Genomic DNA, 18915 nt, shown 5'->3' with positions numbered 1-18915 from the left:
TGTGAAGTTAGCTAGAGGACCTGTGGTTACCCGGTAACCTTGGAGCCCCACGCTAGGACCTGCGGTGACGCACGTCCAGTAAAGTCCTGTCACGTGATATTATCCCAAAGCACTGTACAATCGGCAGCAGTGGAGGCCAGCAGTGTCTGAATCCCTCCAACAACATTATCTACTCCAAACAAGCTTGAGCTGGGGTTGTGCAGGGGTGCATAACCCCAATAAGTGAGTGGCTCTTTGGCCCATAATTTTTATCCCACCGTACCACCAGGTATTTTCACAGTGCGCTCCCTTTTGTTTATTCTCCATGGACAGGAAGCAATGGCATGGCTCACTTGGATCTTCTTCTAGATACAGTGTTTGGTATTCAGTCTTCTGGTTCATTCTGTAGTTGGGGGGTCCGTATTTAGTATTCGGTCTTCAGGTTCCTTCTGCAGTTGGTGTTTGGTATTCAGTCTGTAGGTTCCTTCTGTAGTCGGTGACTGTAACTCACTCTGTTGCTCACGCGACCACTCCCTTCCAACTATTGGCCCTAACTACACCCCTACTTGGAAATCCCGGTTTTTATAATTAACTACTGGCCAGAACTATCACCTAACCCAGTGTCTCTTCTAAACTCATCCCTTGAGGATACACACACACCACTCAACAGTTTCTGCCTGTTCTTTCCAACCAGCAGATGTGACGCGCCAACAGGGTCTGAGGTTACCTGTCACCGGGCCACGGTTCTTCTCTTGGGTCGCCATGGTGGCCTTGCCTGGTTCCGTGACCCTGGCAGTGTCAATAAAGATGGGGATGGGGATGATGGGAGTAGTTGTTCGTGGTGTGTGTCCAATTATTAGCCGCCGCTGTGGGAAGTCTCTCTAGTGGGGAGGATGGTGACGCAGCTCGGGTGTTACAGCTCTCCACAGGTAGAGCTTGGCCCCAGGGAGGATGTTGGTGGTAGTAGTCGCCAATGGCGCAGGAGGGCAGGAGCGACAGCGCCGGTAGAAATGGGATGACACAGAGGCTGCAGTTCAAGGTCTTTACTCACTGTAAGGTCGTCACCCTTAGAGCGACGGTCTCCACTGTGATGAGCTTCAGCTGATCCCGGATAGGTCAGAAGCCAGAACCGGTGCTGTGGATTGTGAGCCCCTCCTCCTTGCACTGTGTTTGATCAATCCCTGTGACTTGTAGTCCTACAGAGACCCATGTTGTGGGTTTTGTTCCCGTCCCGTATAGCAGGCAGCGCTAGTCCATTATGGGCTGGATCATGATCACAACTCCTGGCTCTATTTGCTGCTTTGCCCCGGGTGCTTGTGGTGGGCCAGGAAACTTTGAATCCCTTGCCTGGTGGATTTGTTAGAGGGACATAAAGTTTCTCCCAACCTAGGACTCTGCACCCCATCTGCGCCAGTCCTGGGGGAGCTATTAAGCTCTCCCCTCAGCGACCGTGTAACTCTCCCGTCTCACATCTTCCCTGTCTGTGACTGTTCTGTCTGAGAGTGTGTGTGTGTTCTTATTCCCTAGTGTGTGGCTCCCCAGGTGCTGACCAGTGAATGGAAAGTCCCATTTCCATGATGGGCACCTCTAGCCCAGTTCCAGTGGTTGGCTACTAAGCTGTATGTTGTATGCAATGTGATAAACACCGGTGCATAACCTCCTCCTTACCCGGCATGAATATTGCACCTTAAATGAGGTGCAGTACCCTGTGGCGACTGAAACCTCAGGGGTGCCACAGATGCACAAAAATGCATGCATTTCCTTCCTCCAGCAAAGTCTTTGAGATTTCTATTTTGCTGTCCACACAGTGCATCTTTTTTTAGCTGCATCTTTTTTTGGCTGCGGTTTTAAAGAGGCCCCCAAGATGCAGCATGTCAACTCTTTCTGCGTTTTTACCTGGATTTTTCAGCCCTTCCAGTCAATAGATTTGACTTAAAAAACGCATTGGACAAAACGCTGTAAAAACACGTTTTTGCCGTGGTGCGTTTTTTGGGACAAAAAGGCTGCATCTTAGTGGTAAAAAAAAGATGACGCATGTGAACATAGCCTAAAGGCCCCGTTACACGCAATGACATCGCTAACGAGATGTCGTTGGGGTCACGAATTTGGTGACGCACATCCGGCCTCGTTAGCGACGTCGTTGCGCGTGACACCTACGAGCGATCGCTAACGATAAAAAATACTCACCTTATCGTTGACACGACGTTCATTTCCATAAAGTCATTGCTGGTGCTGGATGCAGGTCGTTCGTCGTTCCTGAGGCAGCACACGTCGCTACGTGTGACACCCGGGGAACGACGAACAGCAACGTACCTGCGACCAGCCAGCAACGAGGTGGGCGTGACTTTCCTGTGGCTGCTCTCTGCCCCTCCGCTATTGGATGGCTGCCATGTGATGTCGCAGTGACGCTGCACAAACCGCCCCCTTAGAAAGGAGGCTGTTTGCCGCCCACAGCGACGTCACTAGGAAGGTAAGTCCGTGTGATGGGGACTAGTGATATTGTGCGTCACGGGCAACGATTTGCCCGTGACGCACAAACGACAGGGGCGGATGCTTTCACGAGCAACATTGCTAGCGATGTCGCTGTGTGTAATGCCCCCTTAAGATTTGTAACAATTTTTGATTTTTCAGAGTCAGTTAAATATCTTTTGTGCCCATTTGGTCAAAATGATGATTTTGTCAAAATACTTGCCTTATAATTCTGCACACTGTGTACAATACAACAATAATATTATACTAATATAATACAATATCACATTAGCAAGACATTATAAGGATATATGCTCGGTGTTCTTCCAGTCTCTTACAGGAGGATGCCTTTTTCAACATCATCGTCTTGAGCTTGTTGCAGTGACAAATGGTGACAACTGTGGGCATTAGACCCATGGTTTAAATTAGCAGGATTGTCTTTGAATTCAGATGTAAGGATGGACAAAGCCATCGGGAGAAAGATGGCGAGACAACACTGGAACCGTCCAACATGTGTGACACTTGGATGACCACTCCCAGGCTCATGATGGTTCCCTTACTAGAGATGAGCGAACCGGTCCCGGTTCGGCTCGAGGTCGGCTCGCCGAACGGAGGTCCCGTTCGAGTTCGGTTCGTCGAACGTTCGACGAACCGAACTCGAACTGCATAGGAAACAATGGCAGGCAATCACAAACACATAAAAACACCTAGAAAACACCCTCAAAGGTGTCCAAAAGGTGACAAACAACTCACAACACAACACAAACACATGGGAAAGTGACAAGGACATATGCTCATGCGAAAACAAAACAGCTGGACAAGGAAAAAGAGGAGAACACACAGATATAGGCATGGCACTCCCTTCTAAAATCATGTAAAACACAGCAAGGTGACTCCAAGCGTAGTCTCCCTTTTTTTTCCAAAAATTGGGCCCCACACACACCCACCCATTCAGTGGCAGCACTTGTGCCCTAGTTGTACACTTCACAGCTAGATTTGCATCAAGCACATTCAAAAATACGCCATACTTAACCGTCCCCAGGATGACACCGGGGAAGGTAGCAAAGTCTTTCCTGATCCCAGCTCTGTTCATCTTGGATCATTTTTAAAAAACACAGCAAGCAAGGGTTACTCCAAGCGGAGTCTCCCTTTTTTTCCAAAAATTGTGCCCCACACACACCCACCCATTCAGTGGCAGCAGTTGTGCCCTAGTTGTGCACTTCACAGCTAGATTTGCATCAAGCACATTCAAAAATACGGCCTAATTAACCGTCCCCAGGATGACACCAGGGTAGGTAGCAAAGTCTTTCCTGATCCCAGCTCTGTTCATCTTGGCTCCTTTTAAAAAACACAGCAAGCAAGGGTTACTCCAAGCGGAGTCTCCCTTTTTTCCAAAAATTGGGCCACACAGACACCCCATCAGTGGCAGCACTTGTGCCCTAGTTGCAAACAGGATGTTTTGATTTGCATCAAGCACATTCCAAATCCACAAGCATTTACTCTCCCCAGGATGACACAGGGGTAGTAAATTCCTTCTGGATCCATGACTTGTTCATTTTGATGAACGTCAGTCTGTCCACATTGTCACTGGACAGACGCGTGCGCTTATCTGTCAGCACACACCCAGCAGCACTGAAGACACGTTCAGAGACAACGCTGGCAGCTGGACACGACAAAATCTCCAAGGCGTAACTGGAGAGCTCTGGCCATTTTTCTAGATTTGAAGCCCAAAAGGACCAAGGCTCCATTTGCAAAGTCATGGCATCGATGTTCATTTGGAGATACTCCTGTATCATCCTCTCCAGCCGTTGACTATGTGTCAGACTTGTTGTCTCTGGTGGCCTTGCAAAAGAGGGTCTAAAAATATTATGAAAAGATTCCATAAAATTGCTGTTACCAGCACCAGATACGGTCCTACTGGTACGGGTAGACTGTTGAAGATGACGAGACCGTCCCATGTTTGTCAAGTTACAACTGGGAGATTCACTCCATGCAACTGCACGGTTGTTTGGTGGAAAAGCCGAGCTAAGATCGAGTAACAGCTTCTGCTGATACTCCTGCATACGTGCGTCCCTTTCTATGGCTGGAATTATGTCACAAAATTTGGACTTGTACCGGGGATCTAATAGTGTGGCAATCCAGTAGTCATCATCACTTCTAATTTTGACAATACGAGTGTCATGTTGGAGGTAGTGCAACAAGAAGGCACTCATGTGTCTTGCGCAGCCATGCGGACCAAGTCCACGCTGTGTTTGTGGCATAGAGGTGCTAACCGTTCTTTCTTCCTCTGACATCTCCCCCCAACCTCTTTCAACTGAAATTTGACCAAGGTCTCCCTCATCCGCTGAGTCTTCCATGTCCATGGACAGTTCGTCCTCCATTTCTTCATGTTCTCCTGCACCTTCCTCAACATTTCGCCTGCTACTATGCGCCCTTGTTGATCCCTGTCCCCCATGGTCCCATGCCTGCTGCGTTGGTGATGATGAACGTCTGGACCTTGGTGATGTTGTTGTCCCTTGCGCATATGAATCCTCCTGTAGTTCCTCCCCTTCCTGTTGTCCCACCCCCTGACTCCGAATAGTGTTTAGCGTGTGCTCCAGCATGTAAATGACTGGAATCGTCATGCTGATAATGGCATTGTCAGCGCTAAACATATTCGTCGCCATGTCGAAACTGTGCAGAAGGGTGCATAGGTCCTTGATCTGAGACCATTCCATCAGGGTGATCTGCCCCACCTCTGCATCTCGTTGGCCCAGGCTATACGTCATGACGTATTGCACCAGGGCTCGGCGGTGCTGCCACAGTCGCTGTAACATGTGGAGAGTTGAATTCCAGCGTGTCGCCACATCGCATTTCAGGCGATGAACCGGCAGGCCGAAAGACTTCTGGAGCGATGCAAGTCGCTCAGCTGCGGCGCTTGAACGGCGGAAGTGAGCAGACAGTTTTCGTGCCCTGTTCAGAAGGCCATCTAGGCCGGGATAGTGTGTTAAAAATTGCTGGACGACAAGGTTCAACACGTGAGCCATACAAGGTACGTGTGTCACCTTGCCCAGGCGAAGGGCCGCACCCAGGTTTGCAGCATTGTCGCACACGGCCTTACCAGGCTGCAGGTTGAGTGGAGACAACCATTTATTAAACTCGGACCGCAGAGCTGACCACAACTCCTCAGCTGTGTGACTCTTATTCCCAAGACATGTCAAGCTAAAGACCGCCTGATGCCGTTGCGCTCTGCTGCCAGCATAGTAATGAGGGGTGCGTGATTCCTTCTGCGCAGTGAGAACGCTGGTGGCCTGACCAGGCAGGCTTGGGGCGGAGGTGGAGGACCCAGATGAGGTGGAGGATGCAGAAGCAGTGGCGGAACTTGGACAGACAGAGGATTGACACACAAGTCATGGGTACGGCAAGACTTGTGCAGCAGACCCTTCACCATCTATCACCATAGTTACCCAGTGCCCAGTCAGCGACATGTAACGTCCCTGTCCATGCTTACTGGTCCAAGTATCGGTGGTGAAATGCACCCGTTCACACACAGAGTTTCTCAAGGAAGCGGTGATGTTGTGTGTGACATGCTGGTGTAGCGCGGGCACACCTTTCTTAGAGAAGTAGTGGCGACTAGGCATCTGGTACTGGGGCACAGCGACAGACATAAGGTCTCTAAAATCCTGTGTGTCCACTAGGCGGAAAGGCAGCATTTCGGTAGCCAACAGCTTACAGAGGGATAGAGTCAACCTCTTAGCTTTGTCATGGGTCGCAGGAAGTGGCCTTTTATTTGACCACATCTGAGGGACAGAGATCTGGCTGCTGTGTGTAGACGGTGTTGAGTAGGGTGTCCCTGGAAAAATGCAGGTTTGTGAGGAAAGTGCAGGTGGAGACATGATGTTGCCTTCATCCAACGTTGGTGCTATCGATGTCTGAGAGAGCTGTACACACTCACTTGTTTCCCCTTCCAAACCAACTGATGACCTACCAAGCAAACTGCCTGTTGCGGTTACAGTGGTGGAAGTTGTGCATGGAAAAACAGGTGTGACAGCTGTCCCCACAGTCCTAGAAGATGAAGAGCGCGCGGGTGCACTGGAAGGGGCAGGCCGTGGATGGTTCGCTCCGCTAGGCCGCATTGCAGCACAGTGAGCTTCCCACCGGGACCTATGATATTTATTCATGTGACGATTCATGGAAGAAGTTGTCAAACTGCTGAGGTTTTGACCTCTACTAAGAGAACCATGACAAATTTTACAGATCACATAATTTGGGCGATCTTTTTCTATGTCAAAAAAGGACCAGGCTAGGCAAGGCTTAGAGGCCATGCGACCTGTTGATCCACCCCGAATAATGCTCAGAGGCAGAGTGGTGGCTGAGGATGCAGTTGTAGACGTGCTACCAGTGCTCCGACTCTGTCCAGGAAGGCGCAAGGTAACTTCGTCGTCGGTTGCATCCTCCTCCACCGCCTCTGTTGACCTCCTCGAGTGCCTGACTGGGGGTTGACAGTAGGTGGGATCTAGAACTTCATCATCAATTGTTGTGTTTGCACTCCCCTCCCCCTCAGACCGAGCCTCTTCTTGCCCTGACCGAATATTTAAGTTGTCATCCCAATCGGGTATCTGCGTCTCATCTTCATCAGTATGTTCCTCATTGTCTATAACCACAGGTGTTACAGTTTGTGACAAAGGGTCAACATTATGCTCAGAAACTTGGTCCTCACGGCCTGAATCAGAGTCACAAAGGTTCTGGGCATCACTGCAGACCATTTCCTGTTCTGTACTCACTGTAGCTTGGGAGCAGACCTCTGATTCCCAGGCTATAGTGTGACTGAACAGCTCTGCAAACTCAGCCATCTCAGTTCCACCATACTGTGCAGGGCTGATGGAGACTTCAGAGCTGGGAGAAAGCAAGTTTGATTGGGATGACAACTCAGAGGACTGGTGTTTTTTGGATGCGGTACTTGAAGTGGCTGAGAGGGCACTTGTTGGACCACTTGAGATCCATTCAAGCATTTTCCTTTTTTGGCCATCATCTACCTTTGTTCCTGTTGTTCGTGTCCGTAAAAAAGGGAGCACATCGGATTGTCCACGGTAAGTAGTAGACATCTTACTTTTGCTGGTAGATGGTCTATCTTCAGCAGATGATAATGGAGCTTTGCCACCTTCCCCACGGACAAAACCTTTTTTTCCTTTTCCACCACGCCTCTTCCCCTTTCCACCAGCATCTGTCATTTTGCCACTCATGTTGATTGCGACAAGATTGTGCACTTAAAATGTGGTAGTAAAAATTGAGAGGTGGTGTAGATTGCAGCGGTGGTCTAGCTTTATTAACAGCAGAATAATAAAGAATAAATATCCCTGACAATGCAACTACGGCCCTTAAACTGGCAGCATCAATTGCTAGTATAATGGCTTAGTTATAATGAGTTGGAGTGTGCAATGTAGGTAGAGGTGCTGCAAATGTCTTTGCACTAGTGGGACTAGACAACAGTCCAATAGCCACGTTTAGGATGCCACTAGGTACACTGAGTGTTTGCTAGTATAATGGCTTAGTTATAATGAGTTGGAGTGTGCAATGCAGGTAGAGGTGCTGCAAATGTCTTTGCACTAGTGGGACTATAGCAAAGTCCAATAGCCACGTTTAGGATGCCACTAGGTACACTAAGTGTTTGCTTATACAAACAGCAGTGATCTGAAGGCGCTGTTCACGCACACTATACACTGAAATGTCATAATAGTGTGAGTCACAGAGTGACTTACACTATTACAGCGGAAAGCCAGCTAGGAATTAGCTGTTTTTTTGCTGCTAGAACCGTTCTCGAACGTTTCTAGAACTATCGAGCTTTTGCAAAAAGCTCGAGTTCTAGTTCGATCTAGAACAGGCCCCAAAATCACTCGAGCCGCGAACTGGAGAACCTCGAACTGCGAACCACGCTCAACTCTATCCCTTACTAATCAAACATACAAGGATTGTCCTGATAGAAAACATTTAATCTATGACTTGACCAAGAAATAAATGTAAAGAAATATTTTTCAGACAATACAAGCACCTTGACGACACAACATCTATCTCAGAGACTGATTACCTCTCACAGAACTAATCCAGAAGATCTCCATAGTGAAGATTCAGATGCAGCATATTTATCGTCTCCTCGTCACAGAATTGTCTCTACAAACAAATGAGAAGAAGTTGACAACCATCACAGAGACAATTGCGCAATCATATTTCCAATCCTCTGAGCCTGCAGTCTATGACGTTGAAAGTTAATGACCCGTTGAATTGTTTTAAGTAAGTTGTAAAATGTCAGCCATTGCAGCAGTCAATAGAGATTTACAGGATGGTGCAGAAAATGCCGCACGTGATGGAGTATTTTATTCTGCCAGAGGAAATCGCCTCCCCGAACACATTGCAGCACATTTTAATGATATACGGCATCTATTCTGTACGCAAGATGAATCCTGCGTATGAGACCTGAATATCACTTACATTGCATGATTTTCTTTCTTAAAAAGGATGAGCCAAGGAAAAATAATAATTACACATTGTGCTTGATTGAGTATGGAGAAATATAGATATGATACATAGATAGATAGATAGATAGATAGATAGATAGATATGATGGGGAGGGATGGATTGAGCGAGATTTGTACAGAGACCTCAGAGGTCTGTCTTTCCTTTTTTTCAAGAGAGCTAGGTAGTATGATATTACTGTTGGCTTCCTTTATCCAGATTGTAGCTACAACACTGATTCTTGATCTTTGTTGTTCCATTTTAGTGGCAACTATTAGAGAGGACCAGTATCTTTTGAAATTCAAATTTTCTGTCTTGGTCAAAGATACCCTCAAAAATGTAATTTGCAGTGAATAAATTTGCATGAATTTCACTACTGGAAATCTTGTAATTGCTTGGAAAATACACATGGGGAGAGAGGACCCCGTTGAACATAAGAGCTTACACCTTAGAGGGAAGAGAGTGGACCCCACTGACCATAAGAGCTTCCACTTTACATGAGAGAGAGGCGCCTGATTACCATAAGAGCTTACACTCTACAGGAGAATGAAAGAGGAGGGACCCCACTATCCATAAGAGCTTAGACTCTACAAGAGAGAGAGAAAAAGAGGACCCCACTGACCATAAGAGCTTACACTCTACAGGAGAGAGAGGATCCCGCTGTGATTGATACAGAGGAAAAAGAGCGCAAAGCTGAACCCTGTGTTCAGTGGTGTTCACCTCCGGTGGGTGTACTGAAGTGAAAGATCCCACCTTTCACAGGAAGCTGATGGAGAATGGACAGCGGCTTTGAAGATATGGGCAGAGGACCCAGAAGATGGAAACTTCCCCAACAGTACAGGTCTGTACCATTGTTGATGAGTGAGAAGACAGTAAGGGCACAGCATGTAGGTGGCCTGAGCGGAAAGAGCTCTGTTTCGCCAAAGCCATGGGCATGTGGACTGGGCAAAGTAACTACAGTGGCAAGAAAAGGTGTTGGAATTGGAGGTTCACCGACAAGACTGTGACGCCATACCTGCGCTGACAAATGCATTGGTCGCTCCAGGAGTGCAGAAGCTTTGTAGCTGGGAAATGTGTTCAAAGTCTGCAACAACCGTGAATATCGGGTGGTGCGCCAAAGAAGTGTCAACTGAGATGAACATGGCCCATGGTGCCAACTCAGCCGTGTACGAAAGGTGGCTAAGTCCGCTCTACCTGGGTCTGAAGTGGGCCAGGAGAAGTGTTGAAGTGACTGTGATAGGTGCCCCCTGTTGTGCTGCTTGCACTTATGCCTGTGGGACTGTTCTGTGTTGTGTTGCGTGGAGGGGTTAAAAAATCCGGCTCCATGAAGAAGTTTGCCCAGAGTGGTTGAAGCCATTGTTCGTGTTCCCCCTCCCCAAGTAGTTTTGCGTACGCTGCGCATCCCCCTCTGCTGGACTGTGGAAACTTGAGAGGTGAAAAGGCCGCTCGTCATCCACAGACACTGCCCTACCTACCCATGGACTTTTCCCCTGACTTGAGGACATTACTCTCACCCCAGGAATTTTGACTTTATGGATTCCATCTTCCCCCTATACCCCTGGGCAGTGTCATAGTCGAATCCCCTGGTTTCTGCAATGAGGGGAGGGAGAGAGCCTTGAGGAACAGGTCCAGGATTGTTGTGTGTTTTTCCCGAAGCAGACAAGAACATGGAAACTACTGCTGATGGCAGAAAAGGACTGTTGCCTTTGGGCAGCTTATTTTAAAAGATTTACCCTTGTTCGGTACCTGAATAAGTGAAATGGACTCTGATCTCTGGTCATCATGGATTTTGTCCCATGGAATTTTGCACAAAGTTTGATGACTGTCATGGCACCATTGGTCTCTGTTTAGATTGCAAATTCTGACATTCCACGCAATGATTTCTTTGGTGTCTGGGATCAACCCAGGCAGACTCATGCATTGACCTGTTGTGTGCTGATTCATAGGCAGGCTAGCAAGAGTTAATCTCTGCTAGTCTGCTTGTTCATTTAATCAAATGTTGTGGGGAGATCTATCACATCTGCTCTCCCCCTATTTATGCTGGCTGAATCCTTCTACTCATGCCAGCTGTAGTTCATTCTATGTTGGTCTGTGAGGTGTGGTATCCCAGACTTTGTGGTAAAAGTTGTGTTTAAGTTGTGCCTATTGCTTGGAGTGGTTGTGTAGTTTACCCTATTGTTTTGTACTTCCTTCCTGCTCTTGTTTTTCCTCCTGAATCTCTTATTGTCTTTACCTTTACATATACATCTTCATATACAATACATGTGTGCTATGGGACAGTTTTGGATTTTCCTTGTCTGTCTTTATCCATGGTTTTCAACACTCTCTTGTCCCGTCCCTCCCTGGGGAAGGGGAAAGGGGAATCAGATCATCAGATCAGGACTGATCAGGAGCAGGGCCAAGAAGGAGACTCAGGCTTCTCCACCATCAGGAGTATTCCTGAGGCTAGGGATAGCAAAGGAGCCCCGAGCTTGTGGGTCAACTTAGGAGCCCCAGTTCCTGGCTATCCCATAGTCATTGTGACAGATATGGACTCTAAAGTAACCGGTTTTTTTTTCATCTAATGTATATATTACATATACAAATATATATTACAGTTATGGTCGAAGATAACCATATTTAAGTGAAGATGTATATTGTAGGTGGTCGTATCCCCATAGTGTTTATGCCATCTTTCTGACCGTAAAAGATGTGTTTTATACTAAATATATTGTAGGTGTTGAGTATTATATAGTTTATGCTAACATGTACTGCTGCTAGCAAACTGTAGGTCCCCAATGTAGTAGAGCCCGGACTGTGTAGCGGGCTCGCACCATCTAGCAGTAGGACCAGAGCGGTGGTAGGATAGTGTCACAAGGGTACCACAACGGAGAGTGATCCCTCCTATTTCTAGTGTCAGGAGATCGCAGTGCAGAGATTAATACACACTTGCTCAGGTTATTACTGCTGGCTGTGCAGATTCTCCTTTATCCATCACTGCTAGGGTTAAGTAGTTCCTCTGGTCTCCTAACACTCTGAATGAAAGCTAGAGACAGCTGGTCTGTATTGTTAATTACTGCTGCTTTAAAGACTCCTCTCCCAACACAGGTAAATTCCGGTGATAGCTTTTACTTAGCTTGCCTCTAGAGGGAACCTGTGAGCTGTGGACCAGGAAGCCATTCAGACATCATTTGCTGTGTGAAAGCTTTTGTATTATTCCTTTTCTTTTTCCCTTTTTCCCCCTCTGGACCATTCCTTATTACTTCCTTCAGATGTTTGCAATGCTTTGTATGATCGCTGTTTATTTTACCCCTGTCGTCTGTCTATTCCTTCTGTGTCTTTAACCTAGAGCAGGACTAGCATCCATGCTGCCCTGCTCATTAGACAAGTGTAATGCGTGCCTGGATCAACAGACTCAGGGGGGATGTAATGGACAGACTAGAGGGAAGCCACTCACCAAGCAGGACCCCCAGAACCATGAAACCCTTTAACCCCTATACAGGGATTTGGAATTACACAGGGCCCTGGAGATCACTACCTGTGAAAGTGTTACGGGGGGCTGTCTGATAATAACCGAAAGGAGTATCAGACAGTCAGGGTCCACCGTGCAAAGACTTTGCTGCAGACTATGGCAGAGTGCAATACCTCTGTTAACTCACAGAAGGATATAATAAGAAAGTAAAGCAATTCCTCCCTTACTTGGAGGGTGTGTGGAATGATCTCTGTTAATAATCACAGAGACAAAGGCAATGTGTGCGAAATGGCACCTACCTAGGTCCGCTCTTCTAGTGGTGCAAAAGAGACGAACAGCAGCGTAAGCCGCACAAAGCTCCTACCTGCGTTCGCTCCACTAGTGTGCGAGGACACGAACCACTAGATATGGCACCTGCCTAGGTCCGCTCTTCTAGTGGTGCAAAAGAGACGAACAGCAGCGTAAGCCGCACAAAGCTCCAACCTCTGTTCGCTCCCCTAGTGTGCGAGGATACGAACAACTGCCAGACGCAGTATAAGGAACGTTACCCTAGCGGCAACGTCCACCTACGAGTACAATCACAAGGCCCAGCCAGACCATGTGCCTCAGGCACCTGCCTATGTCCGCTCCCCTAAGAGGTAAGGATACGGACAGCAGCCGAAGCTGTAAGGTATAAGAACGCTACCCTGCCGGTAGCGCTCACCTAGCATAGACAGAGGAATGCCTAGAGGAACGCGCACAGAGCGTCTACTCATATGCATGAACCAAGAGGACTGAGCACCATGCGGCGTGTGTCAGGGTCTTATATAGACTCTGTGCCTCATCCAAGATGGAGGACACCAGAGCCAATCCGCTTCCAGAACGACAGGAGTGACGTCATGCTGGCCTATCACCGAGCAAGACGTCACAAGCACATGACCAGCGACCAATCGGCATAGAAGGTGTCAGAGACATGTGACCTCGTGTCAGCGATGATGTCACCCGCACATGTGCAATGGCTCCAAGATTGGACTTAGTCTCCGGCGCTCGCACATGTGCAGTAGCAAGAAATCTGGACTTAGTCTCCAGCGCTCGCACATGTGCAGTAGCAAGAAATCTGGACTTAGTCTCCAGCGCTCGCACATGTGCAGTAGCAAGAAATCTGGACTTAGTCTCCAGCGCTCGCACATGTGCAGTAGCAAGAAATCTGGACATAGTCTCCAGTGCTCGCAGCAACCGTAACAGAAAGGCTGCAGTCCGATGAGAGTAGTCGTCAGGCAGGGTCAAACCAGGAATAGCAGAACAGGGACAGAATCGGCAGACAAGGATGTAATCAGAAAACGGAGCAGAGGTCAAATCCGGATCGGGCAGCGAGGTACAAAAACAGCAGGCAGAAGGGTAGTCAGAAAACACTCAGAAGTCAGCACACAGGAATCACAAAACAGAATAGGGCGGACCACGAGCCAGGAAATCAGAACTATCTCTGGCAGTGGTCATGTGACAGGAAGGGGAATAAGAAGGGTGTGGTGTTTTCCCATTGGCTGTAGCTGAACGCTGGCAACTTCAGCTGGGAGACACACGCCACCCACAGTCAGCCAGCGGTACTGCAGATCCCAAGATATCCCAGCCCAGTGGATGATCGGAGCCTGCGCCCACCGGTGCTGCTGGCATCGACTCCTCTCCCTTCACCACCACCATCCACGGCAGGAACACGGTGTCGCCTGGCGATCGGAGCAGAAGTCGCTGGAGCAGACTCCTGCGGTGACGTAACAACAGGGCTGAGTCCAAGGAACTACAGGGATAGGAACGAGATCGGCGATGAAAGAACTCATATAGGAACGTTAGGGAGTGCAGGGATCAGCCATAGGGGGGTTTAGGAGGTGAGCCTGCTCCCCTTTCCCCAGCGCCAGAGCCCAACGTTGTATCATGTACCCTGTATGTTGTGGTGCTTGTCGGGGGATTCTGTGCGCCTAGCGGAGTCCCGATAGTCATTGCGTGATATTTTCACCAGCTCCACCATTTATTTGGGGGGTCAACTATGAACCCCCATTGCTGCTTTAGCGAAGTAGCTGCATTGTCTGTCACTAGAGGTGGCAGATCTGCATGCAGCCATATGGCTCCCTCTCAAAACCTGGGTTTAGCAGCTGCTGCTCTCGGGCCATTCCCACCTGAGCCTGAGTTAGCATTGCCAGATAGGTTCACTATAGGACAGGATACGTTTGTTGTATTTAGGGAGGCTTGTAAACTTTATTTAGGCTTAGATCGTGCTCCTCCGGTACTGAGGAACAGCGAGTGGGGATAGTTATCTCACTCCTCCAGGGGAATTCCCAAGGCTGGGCTTTCTCTCTCCCCCTGGTTCTCAGTCACTCCTTGCCTATCAAGGATACTGTGTTTACTGAACCTAGGTCTTTGCCCACTGAGGAATCTATTCTGTTGGGAGGGGCAACTCAGGGCGCTGGTTCACCTATAGTTCGGCACAAAATGAGGGTTTCTTTCTTTGGTGGTGGTGTCCCTCCTAACTATACTCAGCTGCTGAAAAAAACTATAGAGCTGGTTGCCTGTAGGGTAGCAAGCTGTGTGTACATTTTTCCTCCATTGGTAGGTCGCAATTTTTTCTGCCCGTTGAAGTTCTATTAGGTGTAAAGAAGGTGCATGTTTCTGCCTTTTTGCATAGCGAGGCAAGGCCAATTTGATGGACACCCAGTTTGTCCGGAGCCAGGGCCTCACTTGCCATTGATTCTACACCCCTGTGTCAGGGACATTTTACTCAGGTCATTCAAGGTTTATGTCTCCAGGTAGGGGCCATGCACACAGAATCTGTGCCACCCCCGTGCCAGCAGCCGGAGCTGCTCGGATCCGGGCCTTCAGGGATGGTGGCTCGAGGGTCTCCGGACCCGGGGGTCTCGCGGACACGCCGAATAAATGGGGGGACGTATATGTATGGGCTGGGCCGTATTAAGTTTGTGACGCCACCCACGGTGTGTGGTGAGGTGGGACACCACTGCTGCTGTTACGGGGCACCCGGGGAAGATGTTGTGCAGCAAGTTGTTAACCCTTCCGTGGGTAGGGATGGTGGCCCCGGGACCCGGTTGGTGTGTGCAGGGGATTGCGACCGCAGGGGGTGCTGGTGTACTCACTGTTAGTAAAACACACAAGTCTCTGGTAAACCAAGGTGATGGTGGCCGGTGCCGTGGCCGGTTGCGTTCTGGTCCCCCACCCAGCTGGTGGTCTCTATCCTTTTCCTGTACTGCTGTGTGTAAGGTGGACTTTCCTAGTGTGAAACTCAGGAGTCCGCTCCCGGCTGGATGTGGCCTAAAGATCAGTGCCCGCAGACGCTGGCCCGTGGGATCTATGGGCCCTGGTGGTGACTTCTTATCCCTAATCGGTGGGCTGTTGTCTTCTATGAGGGACTTTGGGTGGGACAGGACCTCTAGTCCTGGCCTCAGTTTGTTAATTAACCAGTTCCAGTAGGTTCTGGTCCTGGCTTCAGGGTCCGAGTACCCCCCTTTGTGGTCCGGTTTCCGGGTCGGTTCCCCATATCGGTAGCGGCAGGCTACAACCCTGTCCCGGTCCACCTCGGTTCCACTGAGCCAGTGGCACCAGGGCTCTTACCCTGGTACCGTTCAACTTGAACTTCACTGCTGGAGCTACCCTTAGCTCCAGCCCACACTCCTCTCCAAACTGAACTTCAGACACTTTCTGACTGTTTTCCCACCCTGGGCTGTCTGGACCCCTGGGTGGGCGTGTCCCAACCTCTTGTTCATGCCCACTGGTGTGTCTATCTTGTCCTAAGAGGGGTGACTAGGGTTTCTGGTTGGCTGTGTGTTTCCTAATGAGGAAACGGTGTTGTGCGGGGCCTAACTGTGACTACCTGGTTTTGCCAGGGCATCACAAATCCACTCACTGTAAGGCGGAGTGAGTACTTTAGAAACAATCGCTTGAGCACCTGTATATCCATGGTTGCTTCCAGATCCTGGCACTGCTCCCATGATTGTTCAGTCAATCTTATGCCAGGTGCAAAGTGGTCAAAAATCAGGATATATAATATTTCAGGTCCAGAGAGACAGGCCATAAAAGAGTACAACACATAAAGCCTTCCTAGAGGACATTTCAGACCCTCCTGTTTTCTTTTTGCGCCAGGGTTTTTCTTTGTTAAGAAAAAGATGGGGGCTGCATCCTTGTTTGGATTTCTGTGAACTGAATTTGGGTTAACCAATGCTTCCACTGTGTTCCAACAGTTTGTTAATGACATTTTCCTACATCTGGCAGGTACATTTGTGGTTGGTATATTTGGGTGACATCTTTATTCATTCGCACAGATCTAGAGTCACACTAGTTACAGGCCATGTGAGACAGGTGTTATAGGCACATAGGGAAAACAAACTCTATGCCAAGTAAGAAAAATGCAAGTTTCGGGTACCTATTATCAACCACTGATTTTTGTACAGATCCTGCTAAAGTCCAGGCCGTCCTGGATTGGGATCTTATTGAAAATCTGAAGGTTTTATAGCAGTTTCTTGGTTTTGACAATTTTTACTATAAATTTATCAAGAACTTTTGGTAGTGGTCAAACAGTTAATTGATATGTCCAAAAAAGAGACAGACTTTTCAAATTGGTCCAGTCATGCACATATTGCATTTGCTACTCTAAAGAAAAGTTTTGCTTCTGCACCGCTCCTCATAGAGCCTGATATTCCTCAACTGTTCATTGTAGAGGTAGATGCATCCAAGGTGGGGGTAGGGCTGTACTGTAGCAGGGATCAAATTCCACTAAATGGCATCCGGGTACCTTTGTCTTTGAAGTTGTCTTCCGCTGAAAGAAATGACGATATCGGCAATAGAAAACTCCTGGTAACAAAGTTGGCTTTAGAGGAATGGTGTTATTTTTGGAGGAGGAAGTACACCCGGTCATGGTCATTACAGATCATAAAAATGTATTATATTTAGAATCTGCTAAGTGATTTAAGCGGGCTTTACACGCTACAATATTTCTAGCAATTGCTAGCGATATCGTACGCAAAAGCACCCGCCCCCATCGTGCATATGATTTCGTGTGATCGCTGCCGCAGCGAACATTATCGCTACGGCAGCGTCACACGCACTTACCTGGTCAGCGGCGGCGCTGTGACTGCCGAACAATCCCTCCCTCAAGGGGGAGGGACGTTCGGCATCACAGCGATGTCACCGCGACGTCACTAAGCGGCCGGCCAGTCAAAGTGGAGGGGCGGAGATGAGCGGGATGTAACCTCCCGCCCACCTTCTTCCTTCCGCATTGCGGCCGGCGGCAGGTAAGGAGACGTTCCTCGCTCCTGCGGTGTCACACACACAGCGATGTGTGGTGTCACAGGAGCGACGAACCACATCGATAATCAACCATTACCGATTTTTGGTTTTGGGACGACCTCTCCATGGTGAACGATTTTCACCATTGTTGAGGTGTCTTAAGGTCACTGCTAAGTGTCACACGCTGCGATATCATTAATGACGCTGGATGTGCGTCACTAACAACGTGACCCCGACGATAAAACATTAACGATATCGTAGCGTGTAAAGCCCCCTTAAGTCCTAGGTAGGCTTGGTGGTCTCTGTTTTTCACCAGATTTAACTTCTTTGTTACTTAGCGTTCAAGGGATAAAAATGTCAAGGCTAATGCATTATCTTGCTGTTTTCCAGGGGGAGGTAATGGTGGCGAGTCTGTCCCCATTTTTCAGAAGGTAGCTGTCATTTCCGCAATATGTTCGGACCTTGAGAAGAAGTTTGCGGAAGCTCAGGGGGATGCCCCTGCCGCTTGTCTTCCAGGCAAACGTTTTTTTCTGAGTTTACATCTTAGAATTTTAAGTAAACATCATGATTCAGTTCTGGTGGGATATCCGGGGAGTAAAACAACTGCTGAACTGCTCTCTCATCCTTTTGGTGGTCTAACCTACACCAAGGTGTTCAAGATTATATCTCGCTTTTAATGTTTGTGCGCGTTCAAAGATCCCTCATACTCAACCATTTGGGGTTCTACAACATTTAGTTATTACTTGTAGACCATTGACACACCTGTCGGTGGATTCTACCACTGATCTACCTGTGCCCACTGGTAAGACTGTAATTCTGGTGGTGGTTGATAGGTTTAGCAAAATGTTTCATTTTACTGCTTTCAATGAGATTGTTAAACTGCATGGTCTTCCCTCTGATATTGTATCAGATTGCTGGACCCAATTCATATGAAAATTTTGGAAGACATTTTGTGCTCGGTTAGAGACTCATCTTTCATTTTCATTCATCTTTCACCCTCAGTTTAATGGCCAGACTGAACGAATGAATCAAAGTCTTGAGATATATTTGTGTTTTGTTTCTGAAAATCAAGAGGATTGGGTCTATTATTTACCTCTTGCAGGGTTTGCAGTATATAACCATTGTCACGAATCTACACATAAGTCCCCATTTTTTGAAGCATATGGTTTCACCCTCAATTTTTCATCTTTACTGGAAACCATTCCTCGGGAGTCCCTGTTCTATTCATTTATTTCTGCTCTGTGGCGAAGGGTTCTGAATAATTT

Source organism: Anomaloglossus baeobatrachus, chromosome 3 (assembly GCF_048569485.1).
Source record: "Anomaloglossus baeobatrachus isolate aAnoBae1 chromosome 3, aAnoBae1.hap1, whole genome shotgun sequence".
Taxonomy (NCBI): domain Eukaryota; kingdom Metazoa; phylum Chordata; class Amphibia; order Anura; family Aromobatidae; genus Anomaloglossus; species Anomaloglossus baeobatrachus.
This window is presented reverse-complemented; position numbering follows the sequence as displayed.